This window comes from Schistosoma haematobium, chromosome ZW, assembly GCF_000699445.3.
Source record: "Schistosoma haematobium chromosome ZW, whole genome shotgun sequence".
Taxonomy (NCBI): Eukaryota; Metazoa; Platyhelminthes; class Trematoda; order Strigeidida; family Schistosomatidae; genus Schistosoma; species Schistosoma haematobium.
The window spans coordinates 69,927,578-69,937,339 of record NC_067195.1 but is presented as its reverse complement, the minus strand read 5'-3'; the positions used below and the strand labels follow the sequence as shown (position 1 = coordinate 69,937,339).

Genomic DNA, 9,762 nt, shown 5'->3' with positions numbered 1-9,762 from the left:
AAAATTCCGGATATTCTGATTTCGTCTGTCCATCCATCGAGTTAGGTGGTGTAGCGGTAAATAGATCCCCAAAATAAATAGTTCTGTAAGTCTTCGACATTGGATGCTGACCACATTAGTTTTAATAAACTCACCTAGCTGAAGGCGCTCGGTCATGCATCCGCATCAGAACGCCGTGCTCATCATCCTCTGCAATCGCTAGCCAGCCTAGGTCAGTCTATCCTCGATACATTGATAGCCTATCAAATATACCTTCGAACCTCCTCGCTTCTATATTTTGATTTCACTTGGTGGGTATGATTCATATTAGGTGTTACTGATTGAAGCGTTGTCGAACTCCAAATACCTGTAGCATCTTCAGTGGTAACATGACGTCGAATATAGTTCGGATACTTCTCCCGAACATCGCTTCCGCAGGGGACTTCCCATCTGGGACCATAGTATTGTTCGTAGTTCTATAATCACATGACCTGTCATTTCCTCCCTCTTTCAATAGTGCTCTTTTGAATGTGTTCAGGAAGTGCTTTTCCTCCCCATTTGACTGAGGGTGATAGGGTGGAGGGCGTATATAAATAATTCCAAAAATGTTGCAGAAGTAAATGAATGATTCTGAAGTGAATTTTGAGCCGTTATTGGTGCCCCAAATGCCCTGGTACTGCCAAGAGTGGAGAGAATAAGCTCTCTCGCTCTCTCCAAATGCTCTCACATGGCTACATGCATACAACCACTGTCAGGGAAGTCCTACGCATTGCTTTCTCGTGGCATTACTATTGTTTACGAAGTTGAGAGGACGAAAAGCAAATGTCAGGCGCTTTTACCGGGTTTGGCAGACACGGAGGGTCCACCTAGGGTTGTTGAAAAACCCTGATTCAAAAGTAATGGTGCACATTGCACCAAGGATCCTGAGGGAACAAACGGCGTACGAACCAATTGTTGGTCACCGGCTACCTGCGGCTGCATCTCCTGTCATCGCTCCACTGCCTTACGGATTAGACGTTTAGGTCGAAGGCTCTGAGTGTGGCCCCTCAAGAAAGTGACGTGCTTCGGTTTGGGCACCCGAGCAGTATCTCCGCTTTCAGTAATAAGGACAGGAGGTCTATCAACCTATAATAATGCTTGCAATTTGTAATACTGTGGAGGTCCAATCTCGTTTTGAATATATTAACAGAAGGTGCTGATATTACGTGTTCCGGTAGAGAATTCCAGTAATTCACTACTCGGTGCGAGAAACGGAACTCCAGACGTAAACGATTTGATCTCGGTTTTTGATCTTTCTTCGAATGTCCTCTCAAATGATCAGTCCTAGACGGAAGTAAAAGATAAGACATGTTGATACCAAGGTCATCGTTCTGTATACGATAAGCCAATAATAGATCACTCCGTACTCTACGGTAAGATAACGGAAATAAGTTAAGGTGTTTCACTCTGTCTTCATAAGATAGACCAGATTGACCTTGTACCATCTTAGTACCTCGTCGTTGGACTCTTTCCAGAATCTCTGCTTCATACTTGAAACAAGGACGCGCTGCTTGAATCCCGTATTCTAAATGTGGTCGCACATAAATCGGATATAACAATCTGAACATTTCATAATCAAAATGCTGGAAAGACCTGCGAATAGATAATAATACCCTATAGCCTTTCGCAGCAGCAGACTTACAGTGACTAGTGGTTTTGAGATCACTGCTTGATATGACTCCGAAATCTTTATAGTTTCTTACTTTGCGTAGCACAAATCCACATATTGTGTAGTAATACGAATCGTCATAGTTATCTAATTGCATCACAACACTCTTGTTAGGATTCACTTCTAGTGACCATCCATGCCACCAGTCAGTTGAGATTATCTTGAGGTACTATTCTATCTGACAAACTGTGTATGGGTCTCCAAATTTATATGTCATCGGCGAAGAGTAGAACGGATGATTTTGCTACAGTTGGTAATTCATTTACATGAAGTAAAAAGAGAAGAGGACAAGGACTATACCTTGGGGAAATCCACTTTTTACAGGTATCCACGAGGAGAGAGCCCCATTAACCCTTATCCTTTGTCTCCTGTCATGGAGAAAGTTACTTATCCAAACTACGTAATGGATGCCTTAACGTTCCAGTTTGACTTTAAGACCAGAATGGGAGACCTTATCGAAGGCCTTACTTAGATCTATGAAGGTCACATCCACATAAATATTCCTATCGTTCGCCGCAGTCCAATCTTCTCTTACAATGAGATTTGTCAAGCATGATAGGCCTTTCCAAAAGCCATGTTGTTCCCTGGAGAAAAGACTATACCCTTCAACATAGTTTATAACAGATATCCGAATGATCTTTCCATCAGTTTTACAACTGCACTAGTTAAGCTAACAGACTTCTCTTTTTGTACAAAAACCGCATATTTCAATTTCTAATATATCTCTGTTGTGCTCGCACGCCGTGTTCTCACTTGAGTGGCATCTGCCAGTCCTGACTGTTGTGTTGTGTTTCAGATTGCTCCTGCCTGCAGGTAAACGCTAAGAATACGTGCTACACGTTGCGAATGTGCCACTGATGGTCAAGGATAGGTCCATTGAAGGTATGAGCTTGTAGAAATCGCGACCTTATGTCCCTTTGTAATGTCCAAGGCTTTAAGGATGGTGCAGGATGAAGTCACCCGTTCCATATCTCAAGAGGGCTGAAAGAGGGAGCAAGTAAAAGAAAACAAGAGAGGCAGCCCAAGCTGCCAACTTTGGGGAAAATTTGGTCCATTTTGGGGAAATTTAGGAGAAGCCGCTATAGTAAATTTCGGGGAAATAAGACGCGAACCCCAAAGTTTCCTCATACGTTGGGGAAGCTTCCCCAGAATTTCCCCATAGCTGCTAGCTTGGGAGAGTAGCCAATATTCATGAAGTAATGTTTAAGGTATGATTACTCAGTCTAATTCTCTTTTATTAAAGTATTTGTTAAGCAAGAGCATTTTAATAGGTTAAAGCAAATAAGTGTAAACAAGGTATGAGTGGACGTACAACTGACAAATGGAGGGGATTCAGAAAGGAGCTGAAAGTATGATATTATGTGTGGTCATAAAATATAGTGCTAAAAACAATTATTGTGATATACAATTGACTATCTTCCTTTTTTATCGAAGCTGCTAGAGCCCTTTTCATCTTTTCTTGTATTATTGTTTCTTTAATTTTTAGGTATCGTAGGGTCTTGAGTAGGCTTCGTATATTAGCGAATTGTCTAGTTTGCTTGTAATAGGATTACTGGGTAGGAAGTGAAACTAATTCAACGTTCGCAACACCATTTAGTGAGGGATTTTGCATGATAAATCAGCATTAATATCTTAAGTTCGTGACATCCCACTAAACCATAAGGAGCCGTAATTAAACAAAATGTTCTGCCCTACAGATATGGGTGGATTGGAGTTATCTCCCCACCATCATGTTTGCTGGTCAGTAACGCCACCTTCCCTCCTTTTGTGATGCTAGGCTCTCTTACGTTTATGGTAAGTATGAATACTGCTTTAATCAAAGTCCGTAGTTGGAATACACTGTCTCTATTAGGTCCATGTTACAAGCAAATCAAATAGTTTAAAAATGTTTTTTAAGGGGTTAGATGTCCACATAGTATATCACACTGCTATGAAAATAACTAATGGTTTAAAGAAGTAAGGACTAATAGCAAATCAAAGGATGTGAGAGGGTATAAAATTGTAGAAAAAAAGACTTTAGGTTGACAAAAATAAAACATTGAGAAACTCACAAGGATTTGTGGCCAGATTTTGAGCTTTGTATGATCGGTCTTAGTAGATCAGCATCCATAAGACTAGTGAGTTATCTGTCTACTTGCAACAGAAAAAAAGGCATGACTTTTAGGAAGAATAATGTACATTTAACCTGTAGGGAGATTTGGGAACTGAAAGTGATGGTTAGGAGCATATGGCCATGAATAATAAACAATGAATAATAGGAAAGGATAAACCATATATTCTGTGATTTGGTTATTTTCATATTAATAACAGTCGGGCTCGTTATATTCTTGTTCTGTCTAGATACTGGGCGGTCCGTAATAAAGTGCCTCATTGGTGGGCGGGAGTTCGTGGGAATGTTGAAGCTCTTTAGAGTCTAGAAATAGGATTATTAGCTTTTTGAATGTGGTAAACGTATCACAGTTACGGATAGGCATTGGCAGCCTGTTCCACAATAAAATATACCGTACTGTAAAAAACTTACAACGCATTTGTTTTTGGTGTTTAACGGTAAGTAGTGTGTAGAATTATGGTCTACTATGATATTAGTAGTGCTCTAATAATACTCCTAATCCTAAATTTGTAGATTTGTCATGATATAACTGCCTAATCTATAAGATCTTACGTGGAAGTCACACCATCGACTACACCAACTCACTGCATCGTATCAATTACCAATACATGATGTAGAACAAGGTTAGGCTAGAGAAAAAACAGTATATTTAATGTGAATAGAAGATATAAGATAACATTCAACAAGGACCACGCCTACATGGCCGAGTCATGCCATTCGATCAACTCCCATTCATTCAATTCCTTGTTCGCGCCTTCTCCATCGTTAGGTATTTCTCCGCGTTAAATAGTGAATATCTATTTCCCGAGTTGTCTCGTGTCCAGCTTTGAGGATTGTGTAGTTATGGCCTAATGCCACTACAAGTGTATATGCGTTGTTTCTAAGTCTATAGGCTGGGTCGTGGGTCATATTCGGGCAGGATGTTAGAAAGGAGAGCCCATATATCGCTTCGTAGAGAAATATTAAATTGTTCTTTAGCCTAAGGTGCCATAAAGGTTCTAAAGAGAGGTGCTTACATCTATCTGTTTAATCGAGATTCGAATTACATCCTAGCAGTTGGAGTGTGAAACGTCTTTGAACATCTTCTACTCTTATCTTGTCTGCGATATTCATATTAGAGAAGACAAAAGAGCAGTATTCAAGGGAGGGCCGTACACATATTGTGTAAGAGTAAGCTCAGCCTCTGTTGTGAAAAAATTTCTCATTATGAAACCAATTAGCCGTCTAGATTTAGAAATAATAGAGGAAGCATGTTCTTCAAAGTTCAGGCTTCCTGTGTAATTAATTCCTAAATCGTGTACTGATTCGAGTCTTTGGACTCTACTTTTATTTAAGTGAAGTTGCGGTTTATAGGGATGCTTTCCAAAGTGCATGATCCCGCACTTGTTGAGGTTAAATGGTAATTGCCATTTTTCACTCCAGATAGTTAAGTTATTGAGGTCCTTTTGGATCTGGGATACACTTTCGCTTAGTGTCTCAGGCTTATAGCTGTATACTATTTTGAGACCATCAGCATATAAGTATGGTTTCTTAAGTTCTATAGTGTTACATATATCGTTTATACATCCACCACTCTAGATACCACTGAATTTATGTTTATGGGCCGGTAGTTTTCAACGTTTGCTTCAGGTCCTGCTTTAATTTTGGGAATGACATGTGTAGTTTTCCAGGCATTAGGGTAACACGCTGTAGAGAGTGATATCGCGAATAGTTTGAGAAGCAAAACACACATATCATGCCCATCCCATCCACTTCCAACATTCATCCCTAATTTCCTATTTCCCGACCGAAGCTGCTACCTTGACGCGGTGGTCGGGCTTGCCTATCGTGATGACCCAACCGAGCTATATTGGATGGAACATATGTTCCTGTAGGTTCTACCATTCCAGGCAGGTCGATTAGAGGACGGTAAGACTAAAAGCAGCAACTCATGGTCTGAGGGCGAAGTCGTACTGCTGACTGTAGAGGCGCGTGACAGCAGTAAGGTGTTTCCTTCAGACAACCAGCATGACAGCGATGCTGCCTTCTCACAAGGAAGGAAGGGATTGGAAAAAGTCGACCCTAAAAATGTCACACCTCACCTTAACTCACGGATTTCAGTCTACGGCGGTAAGGCCCTTTGAAGAACGGAGCTAACACACTGAAGACCTCCCACAAAAAGACCGTGCGCGACCGACCTCAAGCAGTTGTCCCTTGGGCTCTGCGGTCACGCTCCCAGGTCGTCAAGACCAACACTAATCCAATTTCCTTTTCAGGTTACTCAAGAAATACCCTTCCACGGTGTGGGCAACCGGGAAGTGACATCAGCCCTCATACCTGTAACAGCACACGAGACCAAGTTGGTCACATTCAAATCCCTCCTACATCTTCTTATACCTCTCTTATCTCCATGACTAACCCTCCTCACGTCTCTTTATCACCTCGCACCGCTAGGGCAAACGATTCGAGTACGTGGAACGCTATTCCTGGTCTCCTGAAACCACGCTCTTAACTACACGTAGGAGCTTTTAACGTACGAACACTTTGCCAAATAGGACAACAGGCTTCCTTAGCTAGGACTTTAGAATCTCGCGCCATCGATGTGTGCTGCGTCTCCGAAACGCGCATACAGGATCCGAGTAGTGTCATTCATTTGACCTCACCATGCAAAAATAAAGAACCGACTCGATTTACGCTTCGTGTATCTGGAAGCCCTGATTCTGCTTCCCGTGGCCTCGCCGGCGTAGGTATAGCATTGAGTCCTAGGGCAGAACTAGCTCTCTTAGAGTGGATCCCAGTAGACAGTCGTTTGTGCGCTGTCCGACTAAACGGAACAGTAAGAATCCGGAAAGATAGGGACACTTGTCGTTGCCTCTTCGTCGTCTCTGCCTATTCTCCCACTGACTGCAGCTCAGATGATGTAAAAGATGAGTTTTACAGAAAGCTTTCCGACCTTCTCCGAAAAGCTAGGCGCTCTGATGTAGTAATAGTGGCCGGTGACTTTAGTGCTCAAGTAGGTAAACTAAGCGAAAGGGAAAGACACCTAGGTGGATCTTATGGTGTTGTGGCTCAAAGAACAGATAATGGCGACCGTCTGTTGCAGCTATGCTCAGATAACCGCCTGTTCCTTGCAAATACTAACTTTAAGCATAAGGAAAAACATCTTTTAACATGGAGACCTCCTAATTCGTCCCAACGTTGGACCCAAATAGATCACATCGCTATCAGCCACCGATGGAGAGGCTCGATAGAAGACTGTCGCTCATTCTGGAGCACATGCTTAGATTCAGATCATGCTCTAGTACGAGCGCGTATCTGTCTGCGTCTTACTGGACGTAGGAAAAACGCTGCAAGGAAAACTCTTAGGGGCCTACTTAATGATAGTCAAACTAAGAGTATATTTCAGGAACAACTAGAAAAACAGTTAGGGTAGTCATGTATGTGATGCCCGCCCCGATGCAGCATGGAATGATATCCGAAAAGCTGTGGAAACAGCAGTGATATCTGCTAGTAAGGTAAACCAGAAGGTTAGGGAGCAACACTGGATCTCAGCAGCATCTATCGCATTGAAAGATGCTCGGAAACTCATTCCACCTGACTCTGAACATAATGAAGAGCAGAGTCAGCATAAGCACAAGCTGACAAGAAGCCTAAGTAATGATCGTGAACAGTGGTGGGTAGCGAAAGCAAGAGAGATGGAAAAGGCAGTGGCAATAGGTAATAGCAGACAATTGTTCAGACTCTTTAGGGAAACCGGAATTAGGAACCCGACCGTTAGAGAAACAATCTCAGAGAAAGATGGACATATTATTCATTCTCAATCCAGGAGATTGGATCGATCGATAGGCAAAACACTTTAGGGATCAGTTCAACTGGCCTTCAGCCACACTTCGGTTTCCCACGATCTCTAGTCAACCTGAATGGCAAGTTAATGTAGGTCCTCCGTCCCTTTACGAAGTTGAAAAAGCCATAGGAAATCTGAAACGAGGGAGAGCAGCAGGCTCTGACAGGTTTACTCCTGAGATTTTTAAGGATGGTGGTTCAGTATTAGCAGCAAGATTGACTGAGGTCTTAGGTAGAATTTGCGAACTGGACGTAATCCCATCTGACTGGTCTCAATCACTGATTGTGCCAGTCTATAAGAAAGGACAAAAGTCCTCTTGTGACGATCACGGAGGAATCAGTTTGACTAATATAGTGTCTAAAATATTAGCTTCAATAATACTTCGACGCCCAACTAAAGCTCGTGAAGAGCAGACTAGAGAAAACCAGGCTGGTTTTCGACCTGGATATGGTTGTATAGATCAGATATTCACACTACGTCAGGTTCTAGAACACAGACACACGTTCAGACGCCCCACAATGGTAATATTTCTCGACCTTAAGGCGGCATTCGACTCTGTTGATCGTAAGGTTCTATGGCAATGTTTGTCACTGAAAGGAGTAACAAAGAAGTACATTAACCTTATACAGGCTCTCTACTCGAACACACCTGGTCGAGTGAGAGCTTATGGCGAACTGTCATCAGAATTGATTACCTCTAATGGTGTTCGTCAGGGCTGTCCACTCTCCCCATTCTTGTTCAACTTTGTGGTCGACGTACTTTTAGAGATAACACTCTCCTCATCTAAATTTCCAGGGTTGAACTTCTACCGGGAGGTTCACTTGTTGACTTAGAATATGCCGATGACATAGTTTTATTTGGTGAAGACGCTGACAAAATGCAGAATCTTCTGATCACTCTAAGCAACAATGCAAGCATGTTCGGGATGCGACTCTCTCCCTCGAAATGCAAAATGTTGCTTCAGGATTGGGTTGCATCGACACTCGAACTAATGATAGGGAGTGAAGTATTTGAGCGTGTCGATCGCTTCACTTATACTGGAGGTCACATCAGCCCTTGTGGTCTGGTGTGTGACGAAATCTCAGCACGGATACAGAAGGCTGGACTAGCTTTTGCCAACTTGCGTCATTTATGGCGTAGGCGAGATATCCGTCTATCAACCAAAGGACGTGTTTACTGCGCAGCAGTCCATTCCGTCCTACTTTATGGCTATGAAACATGGTCGGTAAGAGTAGAGGATATTCGTGGGTTACTAGTATTTGATCACAGGTGTCTTCGAAACATTGCTCATATATCCTGTGACCATCGAGTAAGTAATGTAGTTGTTAGGAAACGGGTACTAGGTAAGGATGGAAAATCAATTGATGACGTAGTGAAACTTCATCAGTTGAGATGGCTGGGACACGTGTTACGTATGCCCAACGACCTACTACCTCGACGTGCGATGTTCAGTGGTATAGGATTAGGTTGGAAGAAAGCTAGGGGAGGCCAGACCAAAACATGGAACAAGTCCATGAAGTCACTGACAAGTGGTCTGAGTCGTGTCGGTAGGTGTAGACTACCTGGTTGGGGACCGTGAGGCGATAGCAACCGATGGCTAGAGATCCTGAATGACATGGCTCAAAATCGTATGCAATGGCGCAGGTGCATCCACTCTTCGTCTTCTCCCAAATTTCGATCTCCTTATTCCTCCCCATCTTTTTTTCTCTTCCCAAATTTATTTCACTTGATTATACCCTTTAAGTAACATCTCCAAACCCTAATCTTTCAGATTACTGCTTATACTCTTATTAACTCTACCGCTACGCGATTTGAATCGACCACTGCATCTCTGTGCTAATGTGGTATGGCAACTCGAACTGATGTACGTACTTACGAAGCTCTACGTTGTTACTGACTGACTGACTTTTCTATTAAGCTAGAACTGGTTTGTCCTCTTCCTCACTAAGCTGTTACTGATGGTATCCGTCCAACGGACATTCAGTATCTTACGTAGACAACCATTTATAAATATTCGTACATTTTTTATGATGGTTGAGGTAGTTCTCCAAATTTCAGCTCAGTACAGTAGAACTGTCTTGATGTTCGTATTGAAAATTGTGACTTTGATGTTGGTTGGGAGTTGTTTTGAGTTATATATGT

At 42.4% G+C, this 9,762-nt stretch overlaps 1 protein-coding gene; it reads right to left on the bottom strand.

Annotated features, from left to right (window-relative positions):
* The window catches only part of ACSL6_5 (Long-chain-fatty-acid--CoA ligase 6), a 156,607-nt gene that overhangs the window by 88,641 nt on the left and 58,204 nt on the right, over positions 1 to 9,762 (bottom strand).